Source organism: Delphinapterus leucas, chromosome 1 (genome assembly GCF_059928025.1).
Source record: "Delphinapterus leucas isolate spDelLeu-1000000601 "Yukka" chromosome 1, BTC_Dleu_Yukka2, whole genome shotgun sequence".
In the NCBI taxonomy this organism is placed as follows: domain Eukaryota; kingdom Metazoa; phylum Chordata; class Mammalia; order Artiodactyla; family Monodontidae; genus Delphinapterus; species Delphinapterus leucas.
In genome coordinates, this window is record NC_143129.1 from 170,208,753 (window position 1) to 170,217,794 (window position 9,042).

At 43.5% G+C, this 9,042-nt stretch overlaps 1 protein-coding gene across 2 annotated transcripts in view; it reads right to left on the bottom strand.

The window, feature by feature from the left end:
• CEP85 (centrosomal protein 85) overlaps positions 1–4,706 on the bottom strand; it is a 33,617-nt gene extending 28,911 nt beyond the window's left edge. For both annotated transcript variants that reach the window (XM_089898539.1, XM_022551832.3), the window contains exon 1: positions 4,567–4,706. The gene's annotated coding sequence lies outside the window, so the exon portion shown is untranslated. The remainder of the gene's footprint in view (positions 1–4,566) is intronic.
• Positions 4,707–9,042: the final 4,336 nt, after the last annotated feature.

Sequence of the window (9,042 nt, forward strand, 5' to 3'; positions counted from 1 at the left end):
CACATGCCGCGGAGGGGCTAGGCCCGTGAGCTATGGCCGCCGCGCCTGCGCGTCCAGAGCCTGTGCTCCGCAACAGGAGAGGCCACAACAGTGAGAGGCCCGCGTACCGCAAAAAAAAAAAAAAGATTCCATTTATGGCTAGTATTATTCAGTGTTTTATTCGTGACACAGAAGGATGCCCTACCTGCTAGTCATACCGAATCGTCAATATCAAAATGCTGTTTTTAATCCCTTTCTGTTTTTTCTAAAGGGTTTTTTCCTCCAGATGTGATTAAATTAAGGATCTTTTATTTTATTTTGGTCTGGCTGCACCATGCAGCATGTGGGATCTTAGTTCCCCCACCAGGGATCGAACCCATGTCCCCTTCATTGGGAGAGCGGAGTCTTAACCACTGGACTACCAGGGAAGTCCCCCTTTCTTTAAAATATAACAAAATGGTAGGCCCATTGGATTCTGAGACCTTTCCAAGTTCAGAGGGGTTGAAAATGGGATGACAAAAGAACTCTCAGTTAAAGATGGAGCTATCCTATGACTCTAGTTCCACTCCTGGGTATATATTCAAGAGAAATAAAAACATATGTCAACACAAAATCTTGTACATGAATCTTCATAGTAGCATTATTTATAATAGCCAAAAAATAGAAAGAACTCAAATGTCCATTAGCTGATGGATAAATAAAATGTGGTACATCCACACAATGGAATATTATTAGGCAGCAAAAAGGAACGAAGTACTTAGGCAACAAAAAGGAATGAAGCACTGATACCTGCTACTGAAAACATTATAGTAAGTGAAGGAGAACAAACACCAAAGGCTACATGTTGTATAATTCCATTCATATGAAATGTCCAGAATTGGCATATTCATAGTGACAGCAGATTAGTGGTTCTCAGGGACTAAGAGGAGGGCAGGGAGAGGGGGAAATGGGGAGCAATTGCTAATGGTATGGGGTTTCTTACTAGGGTGATCAAAATGTTCTGAGATTAGATAGTGATGATGGCTTGTGAATATACTAAAACCTCTGAATTGGACATACATAAAATTGAATTTTATGGTATGTGAATTATACCTTAATTAAAAAAAAAAGAACTCCAAGGAGTAAAACAGTACAGAATAAATAATTTTAAACTTCTTCCTCCTTAAGTTCAGAAGTAGATGGCCTACTGGTGGAAATTTTTAGGACCATTTGAAGAAGACAGACTTCTGGAGATAAAAGTGAGAGAAATGAATGTATAAGAAGTAACACAGGGACTTCCCTGGAGGTCCAGTGGTTAACAATCCGCCTTCCAATGCAGGGGATGTAGGTTTGCTCCCTGGGTGGGGGAACTAAGATTCCACATGCCGCGGGGCAACTAAGCCCACGTGCCACAACTAGAGAGCCCAAGTCACAACAAAATACCCCACAGGCCACAACGAAGATCCTGCATGCCCCAACTAATACCCGATGCAGCCACATAAATAAATTAATTAAAAATAAATAAATAAATAGCAGTAACACAAATAACCAATTATACAGCCAAGAAAGGTAAGAATGAATGGAGGCAGACAGAAGAAAAGCACCCAACATTGATAGTTTCCATTTTCAAAGCTGTTTAAACTACAGAACTATGCATTCAACAAATTTAACATGTATTAAGTCCAAGCATACAACTTTTTATTGAACTTCACTTTACTGAGCTTCACAGATTGCATTTTTTACAAACTGAAAATGTGCAGCAACCCTGTGTTAAGCAAGTCTATGGGTGCCATTTTTTCCTACAGCATTTGGTCGCTTTGTCTCTGTGTCACGTTTTGGTAATTCTCGCAGTATTCCAAGCTTTTTCAACGTTATTACATCTGTCATGGTGATCTGTGATCTTTGATGTTACTACTGTAACTGCAGATGTGGTGGAAATAGCAAGAGGACTAAAATTAGAAGTGGAGCCTGAAGATGTGACTGAATGCTGCAATCTCATGATACAACTTTTAACAGATGAGGAGTTCCTTGTTATGGATGAGCAAGGGAAGTGGTTTCTTGAGATGGAACTACTTCCAGTGAAGATGCTGTCAAGACTGTCAAAATGACAACAGAGGATTTAGAATATTAAGTAACTCTGTTGATAAAGCAGCAGTAGGGTTTGAGAAGACTGACTCCAATTTTGAAAGAAGTTCCACTGTGGGGAAAATAGTATCAAACAGCATTGCATGTTATAGAAAAATCGTCTGTGAAAAGAAAAGTCAATCAGGGCTTCCCTGGTGGCGCAGTGGTTGGGAGTCTGCCTGCCGATGCAGGGGACATGGGTTCGTGCCCTGGTCCGGGAGGATCCCACATGCCGCGGAGCGGCTGAGCCCGTGGGCCATGGCCACTGGGCCTGCGCATCCGGAGCCTGTGCTCCGCAACGGGGGAGGCCACAGCGGTGAGAGGCCCGCGTGCCGCAAAAAAAAAAAAAAAAAAAAAGAAAAAAAGAAAAGTCAATCAATGTAGCACACTTCACTGCTGTCTTGTTTGAAGACATTGCCACAGCCACCCCAGCCTTCAGAGGCCACCACCCCGTTCAGTCAGCAGCCGTCAGCATTGAGGCAGAATCCTCCACTAGCAAACTAGCAAAAAGATTACGAATCACTGAAGGCTCAGATGATGGTTAGCAATTTTTAGCAATAAAGTATTTTTTTAATAAAGTATTTTTTAATTAAGGTACGTAGATTTTTAAAAGACATAATGCTATTGTATACTTAACAAACTACAATATAGTGTAAACATAACTTACATATACACTGGGAAACCAAAAAAATTTGTGTCTCACTTTATTACAGTGGTCTGGAATCCTATCCACAATATCTCTGAGGTATGCCTGTCCTTACTACCCATCAAGCATTGTGCTAAAGACTCTAAAGTATCATGTGTTATGTTGAATGCTCATATCAAACCTATGAGGTAGTTACTACTATTACCTCATTTTATGGATGAGAAAATAAAGGATTAGAAAGGTGAAGATTGTACAGTTAGGAAGAGGTTTCAAAGCCAGGACTGTGCTCTAATGCTACAGAAGTCTAGTCAGCATTCTGTCTGTGACAAAAAGAAATAAAGGAAGTTACCAAGGCACCACAAGTTGGAGTTTCTATGCCTCAGACACAGCCAGAGCTGCAAGCCCTAAAGCAGTTAGGAGCAGGGGCAGCTCATGTAATTTCTTCACTCTGCCCCTGGTCACCACCCAGGCTCTATTTCCCAAGCTGCTACCCAAGAATTAGATTTTGGCTGTTATAAGTAGTTCTCCCCTTGAAGAATTATAATCTTAATTGTGTGGAACACACATGGCAGCTGTTGACAGAACCACATCAAGACAGGAGAGGATTTGAAGGGAAACACAGACAGCTGACACAGACACACTAAGAACCTCACACCATCACACTATTTTCATCGCCTTGATCATTCATTAAACCAAACCTAAAGAAAGAGAAGCCAAATCCTTGCCAAGATGCTGCCTTTACGAAGAACAAGTCCTGACCACCACCACATAATAAAACACACAAGGCCTAAGGGCAAGTAATGAAACATGGTTCTCTTAATCGTCCTTGTATCACTACTCCTCCCTTCCTAGCACACAGTACTCAATTCATCAACCAAAATTTACTGAGTGCCTGTTTGCCTGGCTCTGTGCCATATCGTGGAAGTAGACTGGTGTAAAAGACAAACAAGGCTCCGATCCTCCCGGTTTAATGTGATGAAGTAAGTTCTGAACAGCTTCTATTGCATAAATAAGCTCTAACACACTTTCTGTTCATCCAGAGAACCAGCTCCTCCCTGGCTATAGCAGGGTGCCTCATGCTCGGTACTAACGACATTGGAAGTCGGGTAAGTCTTTGATGTGCGGTTGTCCTGTACACTGCAGGCTGTATAGCAGCACCCCTGACTTCTACCCAACAGATGTCAGGAGTAATCCCCGAGTTGTGAGAACCGAAAATGTCTCCAGACACTGTCAAATATCCCGTGGGGGGCAAAATCGCGCCGGCTGAGAAACTCCAGCCTAGCGCCTTCACACGGGCTCTCTGTCCCCCGACCTTCCTCCTCTATCTTTCTCCAAATCTCGGCTCAAACTTCACTTCCTCGGGGAGGGCTCCCCGCCCCCTCAGACTCCGTCGGCGCGTTGGGTTCCGCGCTCCCATACTTCTCCACCCTGCACTACTGAGTGCTGGCCGAGCAACCATCCGCGGGATGTCTACTCCCCTCCCGGGGCTGCGAGCTCCTGAAGGGCAAGAACTTCCCTCCCGCCGTGCCCTGGCGACCGGCACTGGGCCCGTCCATCGGAAAGGTCCCGCAACTGCTGCGGAGTGAGTGACGGGGAGAGAGCGAGGCGATGAGGACGGGAGGCCACTGAAGAAGGCGAGCGGGGGACATTATTTCAGAAAGCCGGGGCGTCAGAGACCCAAGGCGAACGGCTCTGTCGCTCTGCGCATGCTCTTCGCTCTCCCGCGGCCCTCCCCACCACGGAGGACGGTCGAGAGTGTCTGAGGCTCCGCCAAGGCTCTCTAGGCAGGGGACAGGGTCTGTCAGTCCGACGGGGTCCCCGAAGGGAGGAGGACTTACGTGAGCTTGAAAGCGGGCAGCGAAATCCCTCACCCAGGGACACCAACCACTGCGACCACGTCGGCTGCGGACGGCGATTCAGCGCCTCAGCTCGCCTAACGGCCGTTACACACCCGCCAGGCCGCGCGCCTCAGAGCGCGCACCGCCCTGGTCCCGCCCCTTTCTGCCCTCCTACGACCAATCAGAAGTCGGGCCGCGCGGGTGTCCCGCCCCTGCACGCCGCCCTCGGCGCAGAGAACCGACGGATCTCTCTGCGCATGAGCCCGCCGCCGCTCTCTGCCGTTGCCTCTACCCCTTGGCGGGTCTCGCCTCTGGGCGGAGCCCTGTTCACCCCGGCCTGAAGTGGCCTGCTTGGCCTGTGCAGATTGAGAAGCTGGCAGCCAGCGCAACTCATTCCGGGATCCCTCCTAACCTGCCCACCCTCCTCCCATTCCTCACCATCTCTAGTACTCCCACTTGAAGCAGGGGGTGACGTTGTGACCAGGAGTTAGGGTGTGGCCAGAGTCACTGTCTTATCAGGGTCAGGGCTTGGTCTGGATTAGAGTCAGTGGTCAATCTGTGATCAGGACACAGGTTGAAGGGTAAGGGATCAATCTTGCCTCCCTACTCAAACTCGCTCCCTAGGAAAAGGAACTAAGTTTATTTGCATTAATATATACTTGAAAAATCAGACTGAAATTGTTTAAAAGGAGGAACAAAGCCATCAGCCAAAGTACAGTAAAATTCCATGTATCTGGAAACTCGACTTGGGAGGGAGAGAGGCATTAAAAAGTTGTGTGATACAACATGATAAATATAATTAACGGTGCTGTATTTTATATATGAAAGAGTAAATTCTGAGTTCTCATCACAAGGAAAAAATATTCTTTTTTATTTCTTTTGCATCTGTATGAGATGATGGATGTTCACTAAACTTAATGTGATAATCATTTCATGATGTATAAGTCGTCATTATGCTGTACACTTTAAGCTTATACAGTGCTGTATGCCAACTATAACTCAACAAAACAAAAGAAAAATAAAAGTTGTGTGATTTCTTAACTTTGAAGAACCAGACATAAAGAGTTAATTACCGGACCAAATTCACTCTGAAGGAAGGGCTCTGGGGTTCTATCACTTGCCCTCTCTTATAGTGTTTTAAGGTAAGAATATAGATGGCAGAAAATAAGATTTAATTGATAATGAATCTGGGTATGATATGATAGATGAATTTAGGGAGTATTCTCTGAAATTAAGACCAGAAGTCTTTTATTAAAATATAAATGGTAAGGATAGGTGTGTAAATGAGTAAATTTGTGGGCTGGTGGGTGGTGGGAACACCCACTTGATGGCTTCTATTTCTTTGGTGAAAAGCAACTGTAAGGAGGGAGGGAACAGAGGCATGTAGAGGGCTGAGAAGAATGGGGAAGATTTGAAAAGCTGATGCAGAGAATGGAAGAGAAACCAGACTGGGAACAGTGGAACTGCTGAGATTTAAATTTACAATTGGCAAACAGTACATTTGTACAGTTTTCTCCAATGGGTATCTATATTTTAAAAGTAACTCCAGGGCTTCCCTGGTGGCGCAGTGGTGGAGAGTCTGCCTGCCGATGCAGGGGACACAGGTTCGTGCCCCGGTCCGGGAAGATCCCACATGTCGCGGAGCGGCTAGGCCCGTAAGCCATGGCCGCTGAGCCTGTGCGTCCAGAGCCTGTGCTCCCCAAGGGGAGGCTGCAACGGTGAGAGGCCCGCGTACCACAAAAAAAAAAAAAAGTAACTCCATTATTATAATACCAATTTTCAAATGTGAATGACTCCTCATTTATATTTTAACGAAAAATTTTGGCACTAATTTCAGAGAACATTCGCAATTTTTAGTTATGACATAGTAAATCTTCAGTTACTTTATTATTTTAAAACACTTGCTGCACACTATTTACAGTAGCCAGGTCATGAAAGCAACCTAAATGCCTATCGACAGACGAGTGGATACAGAAGATGTGGTACATATATACAATGGAATATTAGCCATAAAAAGGAACGAAATTGGGTCATTTGTAGAGACGTGCATGGATCTAGAGACTGTCATACAGAGTGAAGTAAGAAAGAGAAAAACAAATATCGTATATTAACACATATATGTGGAACCTAGAAAAATCGTACAGATGAACCAGTTTGCAGGGCAGAAATAGAGACACATATGTAGAGAACAAACATATGGACACCAAGGGGGGAAAGTGGCAGCGGGGGGTGGGGGGTGATGAATTGGGAGATTGGGATTGACATATACACACTAATATGTATAAAATGGATAACTAATAAGAACCTGCTGTATAAAAAATAAATAAAATAAAATTCAAAAAAGAAAAAACACTTGCATATTTCAGTAAGATATATGAATGGAACTATCACCTGACATGACTGAAAAAAGACTAGAGTTGGCCAGTTATGTCCCACCCTAATTTAACCAAGAAAAGTGAGAAAATTAACTGCATCTTCGTAATCATGTAATTAGAGCTACTTTCACATGCATTAAGTGTTGTCTGGTGGATTATTTTATAAGCATCTATTGTTACACAGCACAGAGGCTTCTTTAACATGGTCAACTAAATATAATTTAAGTTCAATAGCTTCCTTGTTAACTTCATTTTGTTTCATTCTATTTTCTTTTTGAGATATTTAAGCATAATATAGTAAATGATATGTTTCCCTTATCCTTTAGGATCTATTTTAAATACAGGCAAGGGTTAATGCCTTTGTCAAGAGGGATATTTAAACAGTTTCTACTCCAGACTTATAAAGTGAATATGAATTCCCAATGAAATGTAATTAATTGTACTGATTTAATAAGTGTGATTTTTATGTACATGAAAAAATAATACGGATTAATCATTTGACTTAATTTTTTCCGGAGCTATTAAACCATTAAATGACAAGAAGAGATTTTGTAAATTAAATGTTGAGACTGTTAAATTTAATATTTATTTTGTTGCTTGGAACAACATATTTTCCCAAGAAATTAATTTCTAAATGATCATAGATATCAATAAAAGTAGTATTTCAAAAATGAAACAACAAAAAGAGGCACAGGGCCTTCTTGTGATTTTGTGAAAGTGCCACCTCTGTCAACTTCTAAAGCCTGTCCTGCTTCCCAATCCACACCACCTGCTTCCTGAACTCAACTGTCCTCTCTGTAAGGTCCAAGCCTGTGTCTTGTGTAATATTGAATCTCCAGGGCCTAACATAGTAGATTCCAACCTGTTTCTGAATGAATAAATGATAGCATACTGTTGCCTGTATCCACCCTTTATTAGGAAACAGGAGTTAATGAAGTTGGAAATAATTAATGGTCAGAACAATATTATATGGACACATTTAATCCTAATTCTGAAATTAAATAGCTCTTACCCATTCTGCAGAAGAAAGGAGATTTGGAACCAGCTGGCCAAGGCCCAACAACTTACCCTAAAATGAGAGTCATGGAGTCCCCATGTTGAAGCAGAGATCATCTGGTCAAATTCTTTCATTTTACAAATGGGGGAACTGAGACCCATAGAGAACAAAGTGACTTCTCACATGCACACACGCACACACACACACACACACACCATTTCTCATAAAGCCTTGAAGCTTTGTGGTCTGATAACACAGAAAAGGAGTCAGACAAAGTAGGAAAGTTCCCTGCTGTTTATTGGCCATACCCTCTGCCCTGCCCCTTATCATATTGAGCTGCCCAATCCCACCATTGGAAGAGTTCCAGAGATGGGAAGGGAAGGTGGGATGAGGAAGCACTGCCCAAGGCTCAGTGGTCCCACTCCTAACCAGACAGTAGTTGGGTCACACATGGATTCCATCTTCACCCTCAACTTCTCTGGTCCCTAACAAGAGGACAGACTACTTACCTCTCCCTAAATCTTCCTCCACCCTACCCTTGCCTCAGGCAACTAAACTAAAGGCTAAGGACTAGAGTTGGGGGAGGTGTCTGGGCAGGATTTTATCTTAGCATCCAGCCTATTGCCATCAGAAGAAAGATGGTCATCCAGGATCCTGCAGGAAAGAAAGAAATGATTATAAAGCAGAATTAGGTGGCTTTGAGAGCCTGGGAAACTTTTTAGGCTTAGATACTCCACTTTGGGGATTGTTTTGTAAGTCATTCATGCATTCTTTCAACAAAGCCTTCCTGGGACTCACCATGTGCCAGTTCCTCTGTTAGACTGGGGGGGGAGGCGGTTGGAGACACAGAGATGAACTCTCTATCTCAGTGTGGACCCCACTCAACCCCTCTCACTTGTTGTTATCTTCATGGCCCTGTATCTTGAAATTTCAACCCCTACCCTAAATCATTTCTGGAAAGCCTCAGGTTCTGATGAGGGATAAAAGTCTAACTATGACTATGAACAACCTCACAATGACAACTCTACCATGTACAGCTGAGGAAGCTGAGACTTAGGGTAACTGACCTCTCCCAAGTCACATACTGTTAAGCAGGGACGAGAT